General features: G+C 43.5%; 1 protein-coding gene across 1 annotated transcript in view; it reads left to right on the top strand.

Moving 5' to 3' along the window:
- Lypd6b (LY6/PLAUR domain containing 6B) overlaps positions 1-12,210 on the top strand; it is a 160,596-nt gene that overhangs the window by 135,856 nt on the left and 12,530 nt on the right. The gene's annotated exons all lie outside the window — the stretch shown is intronic.

Raw genomic sequence — 12,210 nt, 5'->3', positions numbered from 1 at the left:
GTACCAGTCAACTAGAAATGGTGTAGACGATCCTCGGGTCCCGCAGAATCAAATATTCAGCCAAAATTTAATCCTTTCAGAAGTTTCTTTTGATATTTATTTTGGGTGGGGAGGAACTCACATGACGTGACTGTCAGCATCCAGGCATACCTGGTCCCACCCCTTGGGGACCTGGCAGAGGGTGTGTGTGTAACCCCTTTAAAAGGTGGAACTCTGCCTGCTTCTTTCTCTTCTTCCTTTTGCTCTTTCTCTCCCTCTTTCTCTTCCCATGAGGCAGCTCTGCGCTCCCTTACTCTCTCCCCTCTCCCTCCCCTTCCCCTAATAAAACTCCCTATGTAAGCTCATTCTGCATAGCATGTTTGTCCCTCACCCTTTGTGGTTTGGACCCATCATCCAAGGTCCCATCTCACGTCGTATCATAACAGTGACACTTATCCAGAGGTCAGAAAATAACTCTCTTTTTCTACCATGTATGTTCTGGGGATTGGACTCAGATCGTCAGTCTTGGCAGTGGGCATCTTTAGTTAGAAGGCTATCACACCAGCCCAAAATTTAATTGTTCATGTAAAAATGACCAAGTTTATCCATCTCATTAGTATACAAATGTACTTTCATCTTAAATGGCAAAATCATATGTATGTCAAAGAGTTGTTTTAATATAAAATTTGTTTTGACTTATTGTGAGTCGGTTAGATTTATACACCTCTTTTACATAGCTGGGAATGCCTAAGAGTTTCTCAGACAGAGGGGATCTTGTGTAGGAAAAGTTTCTCTGCTCTAGAGAATAGGAAAGGAAACAGTGATAACGAAAAGGCTTGAAACTTGGAGCAGGTAGAGGGTGATGAGGAATCAACCAAAGAAAAAAGGCCTGGTCTTGGAGCTTGACACTTGCTTCTCTCTGGGCACTGGCTTACCCTGGTTCTCCTTCTGCAGAACCAGGAAGGCTGACACTAGAGAAAATTGAAATATTTTCTAGAGACCAGCGTGTGCAGCAGAGCAGAGCCCTGATCAGGTGTGTCAGGAAGGCTCTGTCATTCTGTTGCTGCTTTGAGAAGTTTACAGTCTCAGCATCCAGTGACATGGAACCCCAAGACTGCCTGCCCACCAGTGGCTCTGAAGATCTGAGAGTGAGCTGGGGGAAGGTGTGTTGTTCTCAGCCCTGTTTCCAAAAGACAGGACCAAAGCTGTCCAGTTACACATCTTCCTGGAGAAGGTCTGGGCTGGGGATCTGACGCTGAGTGAGTGTAGAAACAACACTGATGGAGTCGAGCATGATCTTTTGTTGACATGCTCCTTTCTGCTGAACTCTGCCTGCACCTTCAACAAAGTTCAGTGAGGAATAGGTGGACAATATGTGGTAAATAGGCCTAGATTCTAGAGTGGGCAGAGAAGCTGAGCCAGATTCCTGTACAATGACATAGTTCCCCTGTCAGCATCCTTAATAACTTTAGCACAGCCTGTGACCTCTCCAGCTCCAATTCCTCACACCGTGGTGATGACCACATCATGCTTACCCCACAGCCATGTGTGGAGAGATCGTTAGTGGCAGACGGGAATGTTCTTTAGGGATGAATCAGCGTGTAGTGAATGTGCTAATTTGAGACTTCAAGGCCTTTGGGTTGGGATCATCTCCTGTTGCTTGAGCCTAAATACTCAAGGGTAGATGGAAACTGCTCTAGTTTAGAGTCAAGGGAATGGACCAGTTTCCTGACCATTGCTGTAGAATGATTCCGATGAGATCGGAATGTGCGTTTTAAGCTCAACTCTTTTGTTTGTTTTGTTTTGCTAAGCGTCCTTGAATGAGAACAGGGAAGAGAAGAGGAGGAGGAAGACTTGATTAAGAAAGGTGAGTTCAGGCCGGGCGGTGGTGGCACACGCCTTTAATCCCAGCACTCGGGAGGCAGAGGCAGGCGGATCTCTGAGTTCGAGGCCAGCCTGGTCTACAAGAGCTAGTTCCAGGACAGGCTCTAGAAACTGCAGGGAAACCCTGTCTCAAAAAACCAAAAAAAAAAAAAAAAAAAAAAAAAAAAAAAAAGAAAGGTGAGTTCAAGTACATGAGGAAGGTGAAGTAAAGCAGTTCCCTTGGGTGAATGAGTCTCCTGAGAACATTGGCCTGGTGGAGGATGCGGGGAGGCTTTGGGGTGTGGAAGGTGAGATGCTGTAGGAAGAGTGAGAAAGCATGTTGTTCAGCTTCTTGTGGCAAAATAGCAGGCAGAGGGCAGAGATTAACTTAAAGGAGAAGGATTTATTTTGCTTGGTGATTTTGGAAGCTCAGGCCAATGGTTGGGTGGTTATGTTGCTTCTGTACCATGATAAGGCACAACATCATGGTGAGTTGCAGAGTTGCTTACCTCCTCATAGCCAAAAATCAGATATCAGAGATGACAAAAAGGATGGGCCAGGGACAAGACATGGTCCCCGAAGACAGCCCTCAAGGATGTACTCTTCTCAAGCTTCCAGCATCTCCCAACTGTCCATCAAGGTGTGAGTTCATCAATGGACCAATCCAGTGGTGGGGACAGAACCCTCATGATCAGTCACTTCCCCAAAGTTCAACCACTGAACATTGTGTTATATTGGGGACCTCCATTACATAAGCCATTGGTGGACACTTAAGATCCAAACAAAAACAGACACTTTGGAAGAAGGTTCTTAATTTAAGAGAGAAACCCAATGTCAAGAGAAATATCCAGTGTTAGTTTATAAAATAGAATGTCTTAGGAAGGAAACTATAGAGCATAAGACAACTCAATTAATAGAGGTTTCATGTATATAACCATGGATTGGTTACATTCAGATAGACTTGTTTCCATGAAGATATGTATAAGCACATATACATATATCTGTATTATTGTAATGCAATGAGAGGGAGCACCTCTGGATGTATGTGGCTTCATGAGTTTCATTGCTATGTTAATAGCTGTCTGTGCTCCTTTTCCTAAGGTCTTTTGTCTGATGTTGCTCACCTCATTCTGCTTATTCTGTGATACACTTCAAGATGGTTGGGTTAGGAATCACTAAATTTCGTTGAGGTTGTAATATTTGAATAAGATTTTAAAATACTCAACTACATTTATCTTCTGATTAAAAACCCAGTGGTGTTTTCAGTTTCTTATTGATTGATTTGCTGTATTAGCCATGTGTTGATTCCTCATAGATTGAGAGAGCATAGTTCTTCCCCATTACTGGTAACGAAACTTCATGCACTACGGCGTTTCCCGTGATCGCTCTGCTACAGCAAAGGGCAGTGGTGTCCAGAGTGGGTCTCTTCCTGGTGTCTAGAGACTGGATTCAAGATTCATTTGGAGTTCTGGAAGGAACTAGACGACACAATCGACTGCTGTTATTTCAGAAAGTTAACAAGGAGCAATTCACAACGACCCAGGAAGCCCTCAGCAGATAGTACCAGACTCTAGAGTTAGCTACAGAGAAGAGCCATTTCCGTCCTAACTCAGGTCTAGAGGATAAGGGCAAATGGTTATTTGATAGGTGTGGCATGTCCCCTGGTAGGCAGTGACAGACATAGTGGCACAAGGGAAGTAGTCATAGGGATCGATCTCCAGCCAGGCTTTGCAACCACCTTGCAATCTGTGAGCCGGTGCTATTGGCCAAGCCAAACCTGAACCATTCAGAAAGGAACTCTGAATGGTGTATGCTTGCCTTCCCAGCACAGATGGGATGGAGAGAGATGGAGGGTGGTGGGTCTTCAGGAAGGAGTAAATGAAGTCATTTCCTTTTCTCCAAATGGAGCCAGCTGAGGAAGATCACATTGCTACAGCGTGTTGAAGGAAAGGGAATGTGTGCACTGAACCATAGAAGGCGTTAGTTGTTGAAACTAGAGTTCTCATGGGCCTCCAAATGGGAAACTGATTGAGTGAAAGCTTGCTCACTTTGATAAATTATCACAATGGAAATGAAAATTCTGTTTGTAGAAAAGAAAAGATATTTCTAATTGGCAATGCCTTGCCTGTAATGTCTGTAAATCTCGTAGAGAGCTTAAAATCCATTTCCAAGCAAGGATTGGAACTTGTTCTGCCTAGTTCTGAAAAAGGATAGTAGTACAGGTTTTTGTTTGCTTGTTTGTTTGTTTGGTTTTGGTTTTCTGGTGTGTTGTGTGTGTGTGTGTGTGTATTCATATGCATGTTGGCATTTATGCATGTGCTCAAATGTCTTCCTCAGTCATTCTCCATCATAGTTTTTTGAGGCAGCGTCTCTTATTGAATCTGGAGCTCACTGATTGGTCTAGGCTGGTTGTCTAGCAACCTTCACCAGTCCTTGTCTCGGATCCTTTTCTAAGAACCATGGTTAGAGATGCACTCCACAGTTCCCAGCTTTTACCTGAGTGCTGAGGATCAGAATTTGGGTCCTCATGCTTATCCAGCAAGGAATCTACCCACCAAGTCATCTCCAAAGCCTCCAAGGAGGTCAGCCTTGTATCTTAACAAGCAAGCTTCTTGATTTTCTTAGCTAGAAACCATCCTGCAGGCTGGAGTAGATATGAAGGTTTTGTGAATGAGAAATATTTGAACCGGACCTTACAAGCAGGATGGAATGTGTGATATACATTTAAAGTAAAAAAATGATATGTAAGAACGCTTATGGCTTTATGGATCAAAGGCTGTAAGAGCTCCTGCAGGTTTGGTGTGTGCCAAGACTTTTCTTGGGGAGATACAATATGCATGTCTACCGCCCACGACAGACCCAAGTACGGATACTATCAAATTCCAGTTTGATGAACCAATGAGTTTTATTGCAGTACTTACAGGAATTTGGTAGGGATTACTTATAGGTACAGAAATGACCCAGAGACAGCTGCATCACCAAAGCCCACCCCAGCATGGGTGATAGCTCACAAAAGCTGGGAATCTGGAGCTCACTACACAGAGCCTGCAGGTACTCAACAGGTTGGAAAGTGTCCTATGTCCAGGTAGCTCAGATGGCCTAAGCCCCTTTAAAGTAGTTCAGCTTGTTTCTGCTGCCTGTTTGGTCTCCGCTTTTTCAGGGCAGCTTGGCTTGTCTGAGAGCAATTCTCAAGCAGTCTTTATTTTTTTACTCTAGGGAGGGCAGGATCTAGTGAATCTGATCATTTTCAGGGATTTCCTGAATGTACGTTGAGTTGTTTACTTCCTTTCTTAAGGAGTTTCCTTGGGAGATGAAATATTTCAATCCAAGGATGTCTGGATATTATTCCATCTGCTGGTTTTCAGAGGTTTTGAATCATGATTTCATATATCTCCAGATAATCATAGAAATTGAGAATTGAAAACATACATATTGAATTTGAGTCTTTTCAGTTTTTGAAAATCAATACTGATATTGGCCAGTATGATAACCCATCATGGAAGAATAATTCTCTACATTTAGCTTGGTAAGTTGGCGTTGTGACATCATTTTAGCTTTTATTTCCCTTTAATTCTCTAAACTCTATAAAATGCTTATGTGATATTTCTATTTTACTGGTAGGGAAACCGAGTTTCATGGCAATTGAGTGAGAGGGAATAGAGACGAAAGTCAGAATTTCTGCCCAGGCCTGGTGTCTCCAAAGGCCAATTTCTCCCCATTATATCAGACAGCATCTTTGCTTGACTTTACCTTTGTGGGACTGCGAGCCACATTACCAGCCATTAAATATCGTTTTTCATGTTGCAATTAAAATGCTATTTAATGCACATAATTTTTCAGTTTCCTCTGGGAATACAAAATTATGCACATATATATCTTTATATATGTACATTGCCTTCCGCTCCAAGTGGTAATAGTGACGATTTATAATGCTAGTGACACGCTGTAACTTTGCTATATATGCAAGATACAGAAATTTTTTTTCCTTAGGATGGCTTTTATAAACTTGTCAGCTTCCAGAGAGTTCTTTGAAGAATCTGTTCTGGGTTTTGTGACTATGCAAAAGTCAGCACAATCTTCTTTTGCCTTAGCGTGCAGTTTATCGTTGGTTTTGAAACGCCCTCCTGTTTCAGAATGAACTCTGTACGTTCGTTGTTTGCTTGTCCCGTTTATTTTTTAGATGGAGAGCTGAGAAGAAAATTGAGCTAGTAGGGGCTTCATAAGCAATGGCTGGTGACATCGTGCCCCAGGACAGTGAAGAAAACAGGAAACAGGACAGTGTGTAGTACCAGTTGGGTTCTCACCATGGGCAACTGTGGATGCTGTAAGCCATGAGATTATTGGTCACTGGTGGGTGCTGTAAACTGTGAGATTATTGGGGACTGGTTATATTTTTTTGTCAGTCTGACACAGGCAAGGGTCATCTGGGAAAAGGGACCCTCCACTGAAAAAAGAAAGCTTTCATTAGATTGGCCTGAAGCCTGTGGGGCATTTTCTGGACTAATAATTGATGTGGGAGGCCCAGCCCACTATGAGTGGTGCCACCCGGGGACAGGTGGTCATGAGTGGTGTCAACATGCAGGCTGTTGCACCAGCAACCCATAAGGAACAAGCTAGTAGGAAGTGTTCCTCTGCTTCACTTCCTGCCTCTAGGTTCCTGTATCGCTTGAGTTCCTGCTTTGGCTTCCCACAATGATGGACTGTCATTTGGAAGTGGAAGATGTACAAAACCCTTTTCTCCCCAAGTTCGTGGTACTTAGCACAGCAACAGAAAAGCCAACTAGGATACCCGGAATTCAGTCTCTTAAACAGAGTTGTATGTATGCTTTTATAGCTTGGCCTAAGCCATTGAGTCATCCTATAAAATACATGTATACATTTACACACACACGTACACACACACGCGCGTGCTTTTGGGTATTCATATATCTATATCTATCTATCTATACATACACACACACACACACACACACACACACACACACACACACACACACACAAATATGTGTCCAAATGAACTTATCACCTATGATTTCTGCTTTACCACATTCTATCATGTTAGAATATGTTCAGGAGAATTAAAGTAAGAAATTCACGTGTATGAACACATTAACGCTCGTTTTTATGTCATCTGAGCCAAAGCAAACCGTCCTATAACTTACACATGGAATAATTGAGAATACTCACTTCCCCCCTTGGCAACACACACAGCTTCACTCAACAAATGGAGAGTAATGGATCTTTAGCCAGCTGTCAGGCATTTCAGCTTGGGATTCTTTTAAGAGAGCTTTGTTTGGTTATTAAAGGAAATGTGTTCAGTACAATAAGCATGGATGTGGATCATAAAAACCATGCGTTCTCTGCCCACCCTGTGTTTCTGTTCAGTTTGCATTCATGCAGGTCTGTCGATGGTACTCAGTTATAGCATGCTATGACCTGTTTGCCTGCAGCCTCCTGTAAGACTGTTATCCACTTCAGTCTTTCCCTCAAGTTTAAAGACGTGCCTCTTTGGCTGGAGAGATGGCTCAGTGGTTAAGAACACTGACTGCTCTTCCAGAGGTCCCGAGTTCAATTCCCAGTGACCTCGTGGTGGCTCATAACCATCTACAGTTGAATCCTGTAACCTCTTCTGGAATAAAGGTGTATATGCAGATTGAGCACTCTTATACATAAAATAAAAATATACATAAAATAATAAAGACATGCATCTTCCATGAAGAAAAGAGCTCTTGTATTTGTCTACCTGGGAGCAAAAGAATGTGAGCTGAATTACCTTTCAGTATTATGCCTTAGCCCTTCTAAAATTTAATTTATTCATTTATTTATTTTTAATATAGGCAGGAGGGTCTCACCAGGTAGTCCTGGCTAGGCTTGAACTCACTTGAACAGGCTAGATCAGGCTAGCCTGGAACTTAAAGAGACTCACCCATGTCTGCCTCGAAGTAGTGAGATTAAAAGTGACCACCACACCTGGCTGTTGGCTTTTTTGTTTTTAAAACAAATGATCAAATGACAGCTGCATCTGGCGCTCATCAAATTAGATCTTAGATGTTATCCTATGTCAGTCGGTGCGCTCTACTATGGCAGCTCTCAAGGCGCATTAATTTATTTAAACATTGGACATTTTAAACACCAAGAGTGATGACTTAAAGTTCTACTGTGTCTCGCTCACCTAAGAAACGCAGAGCAAAGGGAAACAGCAGAGGAAGATGCTGTTCATGGAAAGAAACCCACCTTTTCTGGGCTCCTTTCTATCCTCTCCTCCAGCATAGGTTTTTATTCAGTATGTAAAAAGCATTAGTATGTAAATGATTTGGCATAAACTTCTTAAAAATTATTCACCGAGTGCTAAGCACTCTTTCACCTATGTGAAGGAGCGTCTCACATTTAGTCAACACATTTGTATTAGATATTGCTATAGATCCGATCATAGACGTCTTTAGTAGCCCGTGTGAAAGTCTTGATCCCTAGGCCACACTGTAGGGACAGATTGTGAGGTAGGTCCTAGCTGGGTACACACCTTTAGTCCCAGCACTCTGGAGGCAGAGGTAGGTGGATCCCTGTGTGTCTGAGGCTACCTGGATCCTCATAGAGAATTCCAGGCCAGCAGAGTTATTGTCTCAAAACAACCAACGAAAACAGCACAAAGAAAGACAAAGACGACGAGGTGGGCAGGACTATTGGAAGGTTTTTAGGCCATAGCGGAGGGGAGGGAGGGGGAATGGTCTCTAAGGGGATAGTAGAGCCTCAGCCCCTTGTTCTTTCTCTCTTTTTCTTTCTGGCCATGCGGCAAGCAGTTGAGGTATGCTGTGTCCCCCAGTCACATTGTGCTGCCTCTCCACAAACTGCAGACAGCGAGCCCAGCTCATCGCCGGATGAAACTTTCATTCAAATCAAAGTGAACTTATTTTCCCTCAGAGTTGGTTACTGGGGATCCTTGCTGTGGTCACAAAGCTGACTAGTGGAACTTCCTACCGTTTGTCCGTGTCAGGGAAACCTGATAAATCAGTCTGGATCCATCAAAGGAAACCTCCTTGCTACTATTAACCAGATAAGCTTTTAAGTCTTGTCCATGTGTTTTGTTTTTTACCATCTTCCTCTTCCGGTATCATGAAAGCCTCTGAAAGCACATAAAATCCCACCTTTGACAAAACTGCCGTTTGAAAAACTACAGCCTGGGAGCATCCTTTAGCATCTTCTTGAAACTCGAATCACCCTTTAAAATGAGGAAGAATCTGAGTTTCATACTTATTGGCCCTGTATTACCTCACAATTAGATTGAAATCGATTTGCGTAATGAAATTCTGTTAACATTAGCATGGGTTTAGGCATTGTCATTGACCTGGTTCCGTGCAACAGATAAGGAATTACATCTTTCGCATCACAGAACGTGCAGTTTATGCATAGAAGTGAGGTGCCACTGGTGAGGTTATCCTTTGTTTGATGAAAACTCTTTTTTGTTTGTATTTTTGTTGCTGTTGTTGTTTAGTTCTTCAAGGCAGAGTTTCTCCGTGTGGCCCTAGCTGTCCTGGAACTTGCTGTGAAGACCAGGCTAGTCTCAAACACAGATACTGCCTGCCTCTGCCTCCCAAGGGCTGGGATTAAAGGTGTGTGCCACCACTGCCCAACTCTTTGTATATTTTTTTAAGTGGTGTAATGAGAATCTAGGATATTATGGCAATGCCATGTTACAGCTCTGAGACTTTAGGCATGACTGGAATTCTTCATTAGTATACCTCCTTCAGTATCGTATGTTACTCACGGTGGAAGGCGTGTTGGGACACAGTTTTTCACCTTTCCGCTTGAGTTGCATTAGGAAGAACTTCTGAATCCTCTTAAGAAATGAGTTCACAGACCCCCGTGTCGTCCCGCCCACTCCAGATAATATGAAGTTTGCACAAGTATGTCTGTGGATCCGATCTTTAGTCTGTAATGATGTGCAGAGGGGGGGGGCAGTAGAGGGTGAATTTGGCGCTTAAGATTCTTGGGGTTAAATAGAAGGTAGTTTATATATTCATAATCGCCCTGACGTCATACCACAGCCTGAGTTAGCAGCGCAACTCTGAGCCCACTTTCCTTATTGCCGAAGGGGACACTACTTCATAGTTCTGAGTTGTCTGATCACTAACAATAGAGCTGGAATTTTAATCTGGGAGTTTCTGAAGCCATTGTTTTTCTTCCCCTCAAATAATATTGTCAGCCATATTCTCCGTGGCTCATGCTGCCTTTTAGTACCACTGGTTTATGGGAACTTAAGGGTTTGTTCCTTCTTATTTGCTTTTTTTAAACTAAGTGTTCAGAAGAATCTTGCTGTAAGGATGTGACTTCAAATTATGAACTCTGAAGATGTGGAGAAGCTGAAATCCTCCACAAATATTATGTCTCATAGAGAGCAAACCACTCCATATGGTAGAAACTGAAGCCCTGGGAACCGGCTCCGAAGCCCAGGGGGCTCAGCACCTAGCCTTCAGCTCCTCTAGAAGGAGGCCAGTAGACTGTACATCCTCTGGCATGCTTCCAGAATTTAAGAAAACCCTGAGCATCTCTCTTCACTATCTTGGTTTCCCAGCCAGAAGCAACTCGTACCCCACTCTAACTGTGGATAGGTGACGTTTTCTTCTGGCAAACTTCCCCTTTCCATAGGGGCGTTTTCACCTCTTCCGTTCCTTTCCAGTAAGATTTCAGCACTCATTTTGAATTTCCACTTTGCCTTCAATCCTTTTTTTTTTTTTTTTTTTTTTTTTTTTTTTTTTTTTTTTTTTTTTTTTTTTTTTTTTTTTGACGAGCAAAGCCAGGCTTATTAAGATTGTCATTAGGGTACCTGCCCGCGGAGTAAGTGGTGCTTTCAGGGAGGTGCGAGCCCAAGTGTTGATGGGCATGTTGGACTTAGAAGGGCTGCTTCCCTTCAATTACCCCTGTTCATTTATTTCATTAGCAGTTGGAGGTACTTTGTGCTTGCTGACTCATAGTTTAGGAACTGTGTAAGAAATGCAGTATTCACTGCCCGGCTTTGGTCTCTTGGGTTTCTGTTAGGAGTCCATCCTGTAACAGCTCTGGACACCCTGCCGGTTCTTCACCACGCATGCCTTTGTTTTACTGGCTCTAGGAGCTCCATCTAGGTCACAGGTAATGATGCTGGTTCTGTTCCAAAATGTGTTTAGTGAGTATGTGTCGTGTGCTGAGCATACAACCGAGGGATATTAAAATAAAAAATGTAGATCCTTTTACCGCCTCAAAAGATGCTGTGGTATGCTGCTTCTTGAGACCCCCACCAGCTCTGCAGAAGTACCGACTGTGTGATTGTGAGGACTGGGGCCTGGGAAGTTGTTCCGCTTCTGAACTACAGGCTCTCTCATGAATCAAGTCTTTTATTCTGGGCAGGTGTGGGCCAGTCTGAGGAGTGGGGGTTCCTTCACTTCAAATCTGGCTACCTGCCATTCTCTGGAATGCCTGAGAGCTGCTTCCTGAATCTCTACAAATATGCCTGGAAGAAGTCTCTCCCTTCCCTGGCAAAGAGGCCGTTTGCATTCTGGAGCAAAGAAGGGACTCAAAGCACAGGGAAGGCCGGCACCACACACATGGGGTTTCTGTCCAAGCGTGTCTCTGGAAAACATGGATGAAAGCAGTAAGCTCTCTTGGAGAAAGATGTTCTGAGCTTCCGTTGAGTGTTAAGGGTGGTAGACACACATCCACGGTGCACAATGGAGCTTTTGTCTTAGTGTCAGAATAAAGAACGTTCTCTCAGGAAGCCAAGTCATCGACAGCTATATTCTGAAGCAGTAAACAGCAATTTTTCACCATTACGTGGCTCTCGGAATCCTCTGAGCTCCTCCACCCAGGGAAATATCTACACGTACAGTTTTACCAATCACTGTAGGAACCGCCTGGGTTACCCCTCATCCTACATGGTGAAGTAACAGTAGCCCGTGTGATGGCCTGGGTTCCTGGAGCACATGCTATACATTCCACCTCCTCCGTGGAATGAAAGGCAAGCATTCCTGTCACCTTGGTTATGACAGAGACTGAGGGGAGTGTGCCTGCTCAGCAAGGTCTCCACAGACGTGTTTTAGTCCTGTGCAGTGATTCTCAGTGTCCAGCAACTCCACGACACTCTGTTTAACCATTTTCCTGTTCATTGCCCTAATGCGATCTGCATGTAGAAAACAACAGTCGTGGAAATGCAAACCTCTACACTGAAGAAGACAGAGCTAGGCGTTGCTCAGGAGACAGTGGATGGTATTACATTATAAAGCCTGCTTAGGAGGCTAGAAGGCACCTTGATTTCATTCATTCCTCATTTGAGAGACAGACCTTTTCAGTCTTGGAGACTGTTGCCAGAATAAGGCTGGGCTGCTTCACTTTGAGGTG

The sequence above is a fragment of the Arvicola amphibius genome, chromosome 7 (genome assembly GCF_903992535.2).
Source record: "Arvicola amphibius chromosome 7, mArvAmp1.2, whole genome shotgun sequence".
Lineage (NCBI taxonomy): Eukaryota > Metazoa > Chordata > Mammalia > Rodentia > Cricetidae > Arvicola > Arvicola amphibius.
The sequence above is the reverse complement of the archived record's forward strand: the minus strand, read 5'-3'. Positions and strand labels throughout refer to the sequence as shown.